This window comes from Dermacentor silvarum, chromosome 5 (assembly GCF_013339745.2).
Source record: "Dermacentor silvarum isolate Dsil-2018 chromosome 5, BIME_Dsil_1.4, whole genome shotgun sequence".
In the NCBI taxonomy this organism is placed as follows: Eukaryota; Metazoa; Arthropoda; class Arachnida; order Ixodida; family Ixodidae; genus Dermacentor; species Dermacentor silvarum.
The window spans coordinates 72841634-72854652 of record NC_051158.1 but is presented as its reverse complement, the minus strand read 5'-3'; the positions used below and the strand labels follow the sequence as shown (position 1 = coordinate 72854652).

Here is a 13019-nt window from a genome sequence, read left to right as displayed (position 1 = left end):
CTGAAAGGCGCATGTTGACTATATTGCAGCAAAGGGTGTTCGTGCGGTATGTTTGCTACCTAGGCTGAGCAATAGTCGATCAGGAAGGCGAAGAAGAACGCTGTTATCAATATACCGCATGTATGTTCACCCGGTATTGGAATTTGGGTGTGTGCTCTACTCAGGAGCTCCTGCACATAAACTTCGCCTCCTTGTTCTTCTGAAGACCATACCTTGCGACAATGTTTAAGGCTACCTAAATTTGTAGCAAATGAAGTTTTACATATCGAAGCTAGGATCCCTTCTTCGTTACGAGGTTTCGATTGTTATCTGCACAATCATTTTTAAGGCTATATGAATCCCCTATAAGGCGTTCAAAAATATCTTTTATCTTCTAGCCGCATTAGTTTTTTGGCTTGTGCTGGCCGCGATTCCATACACCACATATTATTTTTAACGCGACAACGTTTAGGGCCCTGTGTCGGAGAAAATCCGGCATCGGGCAACCGGCGTGTGATTGCGGGTGGCGGAGAAAATCATCCAACCACATCTACCGCGCAGGCCCTCCACATGGTGCAAGGTTTTGGTGAACAAAAATTGAATTTATCACAGTGAAATCCATCAGAAAATGGTAAAGTACGGCTTTACCATTCGGCGTCGGAATCGCCGTCGGATTGTTTACCAATCGGCGTCGGATTATAATTTGAATGTACGAGAAAACCTAATTCTCAGGAAACTCAACCACAAACCCCTTTTCAAGCATTTCTACCAGACCTGTGCTTGTCGGGGCAATAGCAAACAATGAATAAAATAATAAAGAAAGTGCTAGGGCCTTCACATTTTATTATAAGACCACTTATATTGCCCCTAGAAAAGCATCTTTCCAGCAATGCATTTCAGTTTAAAAGTGAAGCCGACTTTAAGGGGATCAGTGTAAGTTTGATCTTTGTAAGCTGGCTTTCTCACGTTCGGCGTTGCAGTGAATGAAGCCTACTTGCCGTATGCGAACGATGCGATGTGAACGGGTCCCGATAAGGCTATCGCGTTCTACTGTTAAAGGCGAAGCTTAAGCGTCCTCCAATTTTATTCAAACTCTCCTAGATCAGTTAAACGTCCAAATTCGTGAGGTGGGTCCTGTATGTTGCAACACCAATTCCATTAAAATTCAGTTCGTTGATATTTTCCCTAGAAATTCAAAGGCACTATCTTGCCGCTTGCTAAGCTCTATCTTAAATGATTTCTTTTTGCACGTACCGATCAAGACAGTTATTGCCACTAACGCTTCCCAAAATGAAGAAAAGTGTGGAATTGGAATATTCACTCCTATTCCCGATTGGTCGTTTTCTCTTCGCCTCCCAGACTTCGCATCTATCTTTCTAGCAGAATTTTTAGGTGTAGTTCTAGCCCTCCGTAACCTAAATACTTTAACTGGTTCCACAGTGGTCGCGATGGATTCTCTATATCTGTACTCCTTCCTGACGGCTTCTGATAATTTCCAGGTTTTTTGAGCTTTCAGATTGTTAGTGCTTCCTCACTTAGGTTTGATTAGATTGGTTTGGGTACCAGGGCATAAGGGCCTATTTCTAAACGAAATGGCAGATTCGTTAGTGAAAGCGTCCCTGCATGGCCCGGTCATTCAAATCCTACCAACTTCAGCTTTCATCATAGGGGCTAGATTTCAGGGACAAATGACGCTGCGTGAATTTCACGCCCCTTCTTTAACAAACTCCTCAGATTATCAGCATTTGCCGCATTATTGGAATAGTAAGCTCTGTCAAACGCGAGCACTTAAAGTCGCAATCACTAGAATATGCTGCCGAATTCCATCTCTAAATTTTTAACTACACAAAGCTGGTCTGGTTCCCTCACCGAACTGTCCCTCTTGCGGACAACATGAAACAATAGATAATTTCCTCATTGACTGTCAAAGATATGCCGAATTTCAAAAAAGAACCTTAGAAACACCGTTCCGCCTTCTTAGCTGAGACTTAAATGTTCAAAATTTACTATATTTGGGGACCTGTACCCTTGGCCACAGTGACAGGATGGTTGGCGATACCATCCGGCATTTTATTGCACGGTCAGAAAGAGTTAGGCCATATAACCAGACCTTAAGCTTCCGTTATATTGTTACGTGTGGCTGAGGGGGGGAGGGGGTGAATGCTATTTACAATTTATTTACACGGAAGCGAATGGAGGCCAAGATGGAAATGCTATATCAAGCGGTAACACGTCGTTTTCCTCCTCTTCAGTGCAGCCACTCTGCGGCGGCTGCTCCGTATCATCGCCCCCGGCAGCAGAAGCACAGTCCCGGTGCTTAAGCTACACATCCGCGGTGAAAGGTGTGTGATATGTATTTAGTCTCGCTACGTGAATGGTGTCACGTGCAGCTGACGACGACGCTGTAGGGTCGGCGGGGATGATTTCACATGTGATATCGGTCACTTGTCGCACCACATGGTATGGACCAGTGTAACACGACAGCAGCTTTTCGGTAAGGCCCACATGGTCGATGGGTGACCAGAGAAGCACCAGAGAACTCGGTGAAAAGTGCACGTCCCGATGGAGGCAATCATAAAGGCGTCTCTGGTGATTCTATGAGCCCTCTATATGGGTGCGGACGAGCTGCCGCGCGTGGTCGGCGCGTGCGATCGCGTCGCGGGCATATTCAGTGGCTGAACGTGCGATTGCGGGCAGCAAAGTGCCCAAGGGCAACGCTGGTTCTCGGCCATATAGGAGATAGAATGGTGAATAGCAGGCGGTGTCGTGACGTCATTAACGTCAAATATGGTAAATGAAGATTCCAGTCGTTGTGGTCGGCCGCAGCATACTTCGAAATCATGACGGTGATGGTCCGGTTGAGGCGCTCGGAGAGGTTGTCTTCCTTCTCTTCCGTACCAGGGAGCCTACATGCAAGCACTTGCATGTAGGCTCCCTATGCCGTACAGCCAATCTGTGGCGGCTGTTCCGTATCATCATGTTTATAAAATCCATTAGATTAATTGTTTTTTAGCTTTCATTTATTCCTTCATTCTGTTGAAATCATGATAAACTCTACCTATTAATTCTCATATACGTACCGATTCGCAAATTTTGTATACAATATTGACACAATATTTTCGCATGGGGGGCAGTTGACGCAGTGGTGGGGCTTCCGCACCGCGGGACGGCGCGCGCAAAGGTCGGCGCCATGAAAGACGACGAAGCGCGTAACCTGCTTGTTTCTCTTCTGGCCCGCCATTAAAGGGACGCGTCCGTTTTTTCAAGCCTCCGTCTTCAGCCTACGTTACATTTTTCTGGTGGAGGTGCGGGGTACATGCTACCGCTTCCAGATCGAACCCCGTCTACAAGCCCAGCACGAAGTCCGATCGAGCTGACTCCTGTTCACATACGGACAAGCCGTCGACTTCAAGGACTACCACCTGAGCACGAGCCTCTACCCCACCATGTCAGAAGGATGAGTACAACAGTTCCTTCTTCCTCACCTGCACCGACCGAGGTCGTGCTTAACCAGCCGCGACTTTCCAAATTTCCAAACCGAAGCTATTCCGCAAGCAAACTCATATGAAGTGGCCAAGTTCTTCGTTCGCCACATCGTCCTAGACACGGTGCACCATCTGTTCTCGTCACCGATCGCGGTACGGCATTTACAGCCGAACTTATGCAAGACGTTCTCCAACTGACGCATAGCTCTCACCGCAAGAGCACTGCGTATCATCCTCAAACAAACGGACGAACAGAACGACTGAACAGAACGCTGGCTGATATGTTTTCCATGTATATCGACGTGCAGCGCAAGACGTGGGACGAGATTTTACCATATGTCACATTCGCCTATAACACTGCTGTACAGGAGACCACACAGTTTACGCCGTTTGAACTTGTATACGGGCGCCGCGTCACGCCAACCCTTGACGCCATGCTACCTGTGGTTGATAATAGCCCCGACCAGCGAACATGTGGAATTTATTCAAAATGCCGAAGCAGCACGCCAGCTTGCTCGGCATCGTATCCAGAGCCAACAGCATACCGACGCTCTTCGATACAACCAGCGTCGTCGCGACGTCCAATACAATACCGGCGACTGCATGGGGGTCTGGACGCCCATCCGTCACCGTGGATTTTCGGAAAAGTTGCTCCGCCGGTATTTTGGTTCCTACAAGGTTACACGCCACCTCAGTGATGTAACCTACGATGTCGTCCCCTGCAGTTCTGACCCCGGTTCACTCCGTCGTCGTCCCCGCGCTGAAGTTGTTCATGTAGTGCGCATGAAACCATACCATGCGCGTACGCGAACGTCCAGATGCACCTCAGAAGCTCCATTTCTTGCCGTCGCCTTCGCTGACAGGACTTTTGACGCTACCGAGACGGTCGCTTTTTGCATGGCGGGCACTTGACACAGTGGTGGGGCTTCCGCACCGCGGGACGGCGCGCGCAACGGTCAACGCCATGAAAGACGACGAAGCGCGTAACCTGCTCGTTCTTCTGGCCCGCCATTAAAGGGACGCGTCCGTTTTTTCAAGCCTCCGTCTTCAGCCTACGTTACAATATTTTATAATTCTACTTTCTTATTGTTGTACCGGACTACCCGGTTTATGACCAATACCCCAGAGTAGGTATGGGCCACAACCCTTTAGGCTCTACATCTACGTTTACATCAGGCTGATGGCCAATTGTACGGCTAATTACAATGGCGCAGTCGATGAAAGCACAGTCTTTAGGCACTCCAGCCTTAAGCAAAGCACTGCGGAGGCCTTGCGTCCTCCTACATCTCGTCGTCCTGGGTCCTTTCGGTGAGGGAACGCCGTCAACGCTTCCCTTGTCATGTATGCCGAACCTGACACTACCTCGATCTCGGAGCAGCCAAGGCATGTCGTCCGCGCTGCGTTAGACATGAATCCCCACCGTCCTGGGTGCCTCCTGCGGCCAGGTAACGCCATCCATGCTTGCCATGTGATGGATCCCTGTCCCAGGAGACCATATACCTCTGGGCCGCTAAGGGATGCCGTTCACGCTCCCCTAGACATGTTTCCGGCTGAAATGAGTACCGCGGCCGCCAGCGGCCGTGTCTGGAGCGATACCGTTGACGCGTCTTGGCCACTGGTTCGGTTAGCACGAGAACTGCGGCCGCTGTTGCCGCCTCAGTGTGCGCGGATTCAGCCCCTGGCTCAACGGGCAGCTCAGCCGGCAGCTGGACGGGCGTCATGCGAGCTATCTGGCTACTGTTGCAGCAGCTTAACTACATTGTTTCGGCCACCTCCGGTTTCCCGCCTGCAACCTTAACATCACCGGCGGCCTCGGAACTACCGGAGCTCCTTGGATTCCCGAATGACCCCAATCTGAGGGTTCAAGCAGCCAACGCGCTCGGTGCTCGACATGCCTGTCTCGACTACACGACATGGCTGGTTGTAGCTGGGCGGATTAGGGGTGGCGCCAAGTCGTGGTACAATTTCGATGGTCACAAGTACCGGTCCTGAGCAGAATGGAGTGCAGCTTTGACGGCTGTTTTATGCCCGCTCACGTATGCCAAGCGACGAGCCCGGCCAGCACTGCTTTGCGGCCGGAACTCCTGAGGTGCACCACTTTGACGTGGCAGTTGTGCCCAGCAACGGCTTGACGGAAATGTCTCCAGGCTGCCCCACCACAGACCACGGCTCACCGCGTGTTGCCGTCAGCTCCACACCAGGCGGTGTGAAACGCATGGTGACCACCGCTCTCGTATCGTCCCACCACCGAGCTGCACGTCACAAATCACACCAATCGCTCCACCACAGCTCGCAAACACGCAACAGACCACCGCTGCTACATTAACACGGCAGTTTATGCCAGCTGAGCTGCACCGACGAAAACCATGCTGAGCTCGAAAGCAGCATTATCTCGCTGCTGCAGCGGCACCTGAAAAGATTTTTTTAGCAAATTTCTTCGCCGCCTGTCCTGCTGTAGACACCGGTAGTTCTTGTTACCTGTTAAGTAGAATTTAAAGGCACCCGTACTTAGGTCAGTGCAACAATTGGTGTTAAAGTTCGTAAGTTGAAAAATTGTGCGAATGGGGTAGCTAACGTAACAGCATTTTATTTATATGAAATCTTTAGCCATCTCAGTCACCGCTAATACACCAGCTATAACAATCACCCAGTCTTGAAAATCCATGTCCTGGACAGCCTGATGTCGTGAGATTGTAACATACCGGCTGTTGTTGCAATTGAAACCAAAGTACCTGACCTTGGCCTTTCGCGACCTTGGGACATCCATTAGCCGGCTCATGGCAGTCACTTGCTTGCGTTAGGAGTACCATATCTGCAATTCAATAGCAGAAAAATATCAATGGACAAAGTTTATATTGATGTCAATTTGGTTTTGTACCAAATGGCATTCACAAAAACCCTAGCAGTTGGTAAGTTGCGCATGGTTAAAATTTTGCCAACGCGATTTCAACCTTAAATGAATGGGATGGCTAAGAAAGACTCGTGTGGATGTCTTAACGGTAATCTATATTTGCACACTATTTCGGAAACAAATGTTACAAGGTATTTTGCAATTGCGCAAAGCATCAGCAATGAAGCTAACAACACTATTAGCGCAAACTGGTGCACCTCTTTTGTTTCATGGTATTTTCAAACTTTCCTGCGCTCTGTTTCGCACAAGTTGGCCTACTTTTCTTGTTTTTTTTTTCACCTGCGTTTCATTGGCTTCACATGCCAACTCATCTCAATCTATGACCGCGGACAATGAGTCACAGCGCTGGCGTGAGAAAGCGCGGCGGCCGCAGCGAACGAATTGCCCTTCGTGCTGCCTCAGGCATCCATGCGAACAATGCGGCGAGAACACAGGGCTAACGAAGCTGTCAGCCCTCGGCGCGTAGAGACTCTGTACCCACGGCAGATCACTTTCAAGATAGCGCCCATGCGGCCGCACTCAGCCGCACCATACGCAGCCGCCGTCAGAGTAGAACGCAACACCCTTCCCCCCCCCCCTCCTGTATCTTGCGCGCGATGGAAGACGGCGCGCGTTACACCCGCCTTCCTTCCTTGTGGGCGCGACATCAAGCCACTATCTTTCTCACCCTCGTACGCTATCACTCGCACCCACAGCATACGGCAGACGTCCGGAAAGTTATCGCATTTTTACTTCATAGGGAACATCATGGCGGCGATGGAGGCGACAGCGGAAATGCGCGAGAAGTGTCCTTCTTATTGCGGTCGCAGTAATATCGCGTGAGCGTCGACCGCACGGAATGTCGGTAGCTTTGTAGCGGTGAGGGGCCTCCTGAAGGGAACAGCACAGCTGATAAAAATTCACCAGCACTTCCCCTGTCGAGAAAATGGGGGTAAGCGAAGCTTGTCGCGTGTGTGTCTGACCTTCGTCTGGGTAACGGAAAGTTCACGACATGTCACGGTAATAAAACAAACGTTTATTAAATGTATGCATCGAGGGAAGGAAACGTTCAACGCAACTAAAGAAAAAGTTGCACGAAAGGGAAACAAAAGTAAAAGGAAAAGGAACAAAAAGTACCACCAAAGGGAACAAAAAGTAGTAGGAAGGACAAGGGAAAGTAGTAGGTCAAGTAAGCCCACGACAACTTTTGCTTACCCCCCTTTTCTCGAGAGGGGAAGGGCTGGTATGGTATGGTATGATAAACTTTATTCAGGTCCTGAAGATCAACCCTTAGGATGACGCAGGCGGCTCCCACGTCGGGACAGTAAGGTTTAACCTTACCGCCGTGTCGTGGGCCTTCTGGGAAGGGCTGGTGATTTTCGTTTTTTCTTTCTGTCTCCTTCTCTCTCTCTCTCTATCTCTCTATCCTTCTTTCTCCCTTTATCTCTCTCTTTCTTTCTTTCTCTCTCTCCCTCTTTCTTTCTTCATCCTTCTTTCTCTATTTCTGTTTCCTGCTCTCTCTCTTTCTTTCTTTTTTTCTCTCCTTCTTTTTTGTCCATGGTATGTGCCATTGAGCTTAGACCCTTTCTGCACTGTCACCAGAATGGGCCCACTTTTCAGTGTGACACCACCACCACCGCCGAAACTTGTCAGCCTCAACAGCTTCGCTCAATATTCGAACTGGAGGGAGCCGTGCGTGCCCGCATATGCTATCGCCGATCCCACCGGTCCTCACCGCTATTCAAGGCCGCTGACACGCCACGCGGTCGACGCTCATGCACCTGTGTTGAAAAATTGCAAGGATGCACATGCCTATTTAAGAAGACACTGCAATTATCGCCGTTAAAAGGCATACTTGCTTGCAAGTTTCCCGATTCGTGTTACCAATGTGATAGAAACAGCGTGCTAAGAAAATCCGCAGACACCAGAAATGCTGGACTAAAACTAAAATTTACTTAACGCAAGGCTAAAAAGGAAATAACCCTAACACATGCAGGATTTCGCCACGCCCTGGACAAAGCTTTATCGCCAGTTAACCAGCTCGTGGTTCTTCAGGCTCACCAATTGAGGAATAAAAGAGGTGTCAAAGCAATGCGCATATTATTGCTACGCTAACGAGAGATTAAACACTTAAGGCTATTTACAACGTATATTTATAAAAACAACTGCAGTGCTGGCCCGTTCAGCCGACAGCTCGAGACTAAGGAGCAGTTCGTCTTTTTCGATTGGACGCCCGCGCGCACCGTCCAAAGGAAACAGGCAATATGCATGTAGCAATATCGTGTTCCAGTAACAATTAGTAATTAAACTTTTTTTCTCTCTGTATCAAGTGCAACTAAATCAATATACTGAACACTTGCTTTCGAGGCGCATACAAGCAAAGCCACTAAAAGCCAATCTGGGGACGTGTGAATGTCCCGCAGTTTTGCCACCATAACGCAGGGGCGCTTCGCGGCCGCGCTAGCTAAAGTCCCTATATAAGAAAAGTACCGCCATCTATTCTTTCCTCCGCCGCCTCCTCTCCTAAATCGCTCGCTTTTTTCTTTACATTTTGCTTGCGAAAGCCAAGTCGACGGTGGCGCACCTAGAAAGTGCACGTTGAAGCTTTCAGGCCGGGCGCGCGCCGCCGCCGGCGACTGCGGCTGCGCAGAGGACTTTCAACGTGGCTCTGAGGCGGAAAAAAAGAAAATATAAAGAAGTGAAAAGCGCGCGCTATCATCGTCCAATCGGAGATACAGGAGCGAGAGAAGCGGCGTTTATCAAAGGATGGCGGTACTTTTCTTATATAGGGACTTTAGCGTAGTCGCAGGGGCCACGTCGGCTGCGCTGTACCATGACTTGTCATTCTTTGCTGCATATCAATTGTGTGTGAACCTACAACGCACACAGCGCCCGCATTTTCTTGACAAAGTGGGCTTCTGACTCGGGCGTCGAGGCCACAGCTGGGCCGGTGTTTTGTAGCTATGCCTTCCGCTCGATTATATGCCACTCTTATCATCCACCGTTCACGGCCGGCTTTGATAACGCGGGCGGGGCGTCGCTCTGACCACTGACAAAGCGCGAAAAGTGCGAAAAGGAATATCGTCGGAGAAGGAATTGCTCTAAACTCGCGGCCCTGTATGTTCATCGGGCAAACAAGGAATAGAATAAGAAGTGCATCAGTGATGAACGCAGCGGAAATTTCTTGGCGTTGTAACAAAATATCTGATTAAATGAAGGGCATACACATCACTTCATGGTTGCAACACCTGGATCTGTGCTCTTCCTGGGCCGCGATTTTGTAGCGAGGCATTATGACTTATTCTACTCTAGGCTTATCATCCACCACTCAGGGCCGGCGGATCCCGTTGATAACGCGAGCGGACCGTCGCTCCGACCACTGACAAAGCGCGATAAGCTCGAAAAGGCATTATTACTTCAAAGGCATCACTACCAAACACCGGCCTTGATGTCTGATTTAACGCTTCACTGGTAGGCGCGTCACTTGCGCGTGGTGCATGGAGAACTCACTCAATTCACGGCATGGAGAACTCTAATCTGTATGAGAAATGAAACTCAATGGTAGCAGTTGGTGGCGTTCGCGACGTTCGCACAGAACAGGACCGATAGTTTTTGAAAAACTTGCGCTATTTCCCAAACTATGTTGCACTGCCACAATTGTGCTTACGATGCGCAGGCCAAAACAATTTAAAATTGTGCTTACCACGAGAAAACAATTCGCATTGCTGACACAAGTAAACAAGTGTGAACGCGCTCAACTTACATCCTTATTGCTCCATAAGGAGCTTTGGCGCAGACAATTTCCTTACCTGCTTTTACAGTTTTACGGTTTTTTACCTGCTGTCTGTTGGCCCTAGGAACTAACGTTGACATCCCTTTTTTTACGGAGTTACTTCACCGCCTGGCTCATTTGTGCAAGTGGTAACTCTTAGATGGCATTGCTCACGGACACCTAGCTAAATTAAATTAGAAGCGTTGTCCATAAAACAGGCTACCGAGAGCTTCGCGCTGGCCATCGTACCGTGCCGTTGTCCACGAGCGCAATAAGGCCTTCCAGTCCCAACTTCTCGGTGAACAGTGTGATAGCTCAAAGATGGCCATAACTGTTTCAATGCTCTTTCTTCTCCTTCTCCTCACCTACTGACTGATTATCAGTTCATGCACCGTTCGCTTTTCTGCCGGACAAACTGGCTTGCATGCGCCTGGTCGTTCACGGCGCGACCAGAAATCCTTCCTGGGCTGCTATGCAGGATGCGCCGAGTTTGGCGAAACTCAGCATCTTTACGAGCTCTGGCGACGCCCCAAGATGAAAGACCTAATGGTACCAAGACAATGTTTGTCCGTCGGCGCGCCTCCAGTTTCATTGGTTTATCTAGATTCACTCTAGACGGCTATCATCCCTTGGGCGTTGCCATATGCGCAGTCGACAAACTGGCGCTCATGTGATCATACCGTCGATGCATGGTCGTGCCTTCTTTCACTTGTTTGTCGTTCCACCGAGTGCATCGCAGGCACAAGCAAGTTATAAAATAAATACATTTAGTACAATATCATTCGTCATTTTAACGTGGTTTACAAGCCTCTTAAAGTGTACAAGTTCTACACTGAGTAGGTATTAGACTAATTTGTAATTTCATACGTTTCGCGTCATACTACGAGGGAATACTCCCCGTCCTCATCTTACCTCTGGATTGGATTAGCGCAGCTCGCTACGTACTTGCGCTCGCATTTCCGGACACAGATTGGTGCGTGCCTGGTTTTCACACTGGGCTTTCAAAAGATATCGTGTTGCTCACGCTAAGCCTGCGAGACGAATCAAGCGTCGGCTAGCGCAGAAGTGCTCTGCCGCACGCTTACCGTGTCTTACCGTGGCTTTCATGTTTCTAGATTTATATATTAGGTCGCCTCAATCAATAGCCAAACATTGCTAGCAATGTCCGGTCAATTAAGCTGCTACCCCTTTTTTGCGCTGTTTCATTGCCACGATATGTGATCAACCAGCTCATATGTGCACCTCACAGTATCGGAGCATCATTGATATACATTTACGCTTGCACTTCGTAGAAAATTTGAGATATGTACGTTTACACATAATTGTTCATTTTGCCCATCCGGACGCCGCGATTCAGTGCCAACTGTGTCCGACGCAACCTGTTTCTCTTCAGCAACGTCACCGCTAGAGAAAACAGTGTTAAACAATTTCAACTATCATTGCACTGGATGCTTATAAATAAGATAGCGGCGCTTTATCACCTTATCAGCAAGACATGGCACAAGCAACATATAGAATCATGACAAATGTTAGCGCAAAAAGCAAAGACGGACAAAAAAGTGAAGAGACAACAATCGAGCGCTAACTAATTACCAATTCAATTGATCATTATGCAGAACCAACAAGCCCAAACAGCCGCAATTGTGATGCTCAACATATAGAATTGATGCAGATTTCTTACCAATTGCACCAAGAATGACGACTGCGAAAATTAGTGTCTTCATTGCTGGTTTGTCCGAGCTGCAAGAAAAAATCTAAGCGTTTTCTCTTAAAAGCGAAGTAGTTCGCAGCTGCGCAAAATTGTGCTTAAACCAAACTCAGTAAAGCGCCTTCATACATGAGAAACTCGCACAACGAAAGAATAATTTTAGAGATTTACTTCGCCTATCGAGCTATATTGCAGCGCCTCTTATACTTGAAAAACATTGTACGGGTAATTGATGGAGCAGTATTATGTTTAAACACAAAATGAATGCGGGGAATAAAAGTGTACCGGGTAACCGAAGTTTTTCCTCTGCTTGTTTGTTTGTTTGTTTCATTTGTATTTTTTGGACGGGTGGGAGGCAGCTCTCTAGGTTGCAGCTCTATTGTTTGTGCACGTGTAAAACGATAGCGAAGTCCAATCATTGCCCAATAACAGCGCTATTGGCATATCACATTGAGTACTATAATACATTGCACATCCTTACTTTGTGGCGGCGGAGATTTTTTAACGATATCTGCGGTGATGCAAGGCGCAAGTGCCAAGAAATTGCACACAGTGAACGGTGTATGTCATGTGCTCTTTTTTATCCAGGACGTTTAAAATTATCAGTCAAAAAGAGTTCCCTGAATAATAATAAAGCTTGAATAAGCATTAAGACGAACATTTATTACATACGTCGTCATTGTTTTTAGTTTGTCTAAAAATATTTGTTCTATATGGCTCAGCATTAAAATATGGAGAAATTTGAATTTTTATGACATTATTTGCGATGGTGACTATTAGTGTTGAAATTTGACTTATGCTTCTAAAACCTCAGTTCTGTGGCATCCTCTTCCGACAGCTAAAGGAGGCTTGCAGAATTACCAAGCATAAAAGGGAGACGAGAAGAAAGATCTGTGGTTCGGGGCGTGCGCGCGAGCACGACACGCTGGCAGTTAGGCTTCGGAGTTCGACGTCATGCCCTTGTGTGCCGTTCCTACAGTGGTGACTCCGGGCGCAGACATGAGCTCACCCTAACTTCTACCGGCAGGCGACCTCCCAACCGCCTCCCGCGCAAACCAGGTGAACGTGGCGACGATTCAGTGCAGCCGTTTTGCCGAAACACCGCGAAAGTGTGGTTCGCTCGGCTTGAGGCTCAGTTCCATCTTCGCCGCCTTAGCTCGGAGACCACTTCTCACCTCTCGCATC

The 13019-nt window shown here is 48.4% G+C and overlaps 1 long non-coding RNA gene across 1 annotated transcript; it reads right to left on the bottom strand.

Annotated features, from left to right (window-relative positions):
- Nucleotides 1–6060: 6060 nt before the first annotated feature.
- Nucleotides 6061–11969, bottom strand: LOC125945385 (uncharacterized). Its single transcript, XR_007466866.1, has 2 exons — nt 11808–11969; nt 6061–6276 (listed from the first exon to the last, which is right to left on the bottom strand). It is a non-coding gene; the product is annotated as an uncharacterized LOC125945385 (long non-coding RNA).
- Nucleotides 11970–13019: the final 1050 nt, after the last annotated feature.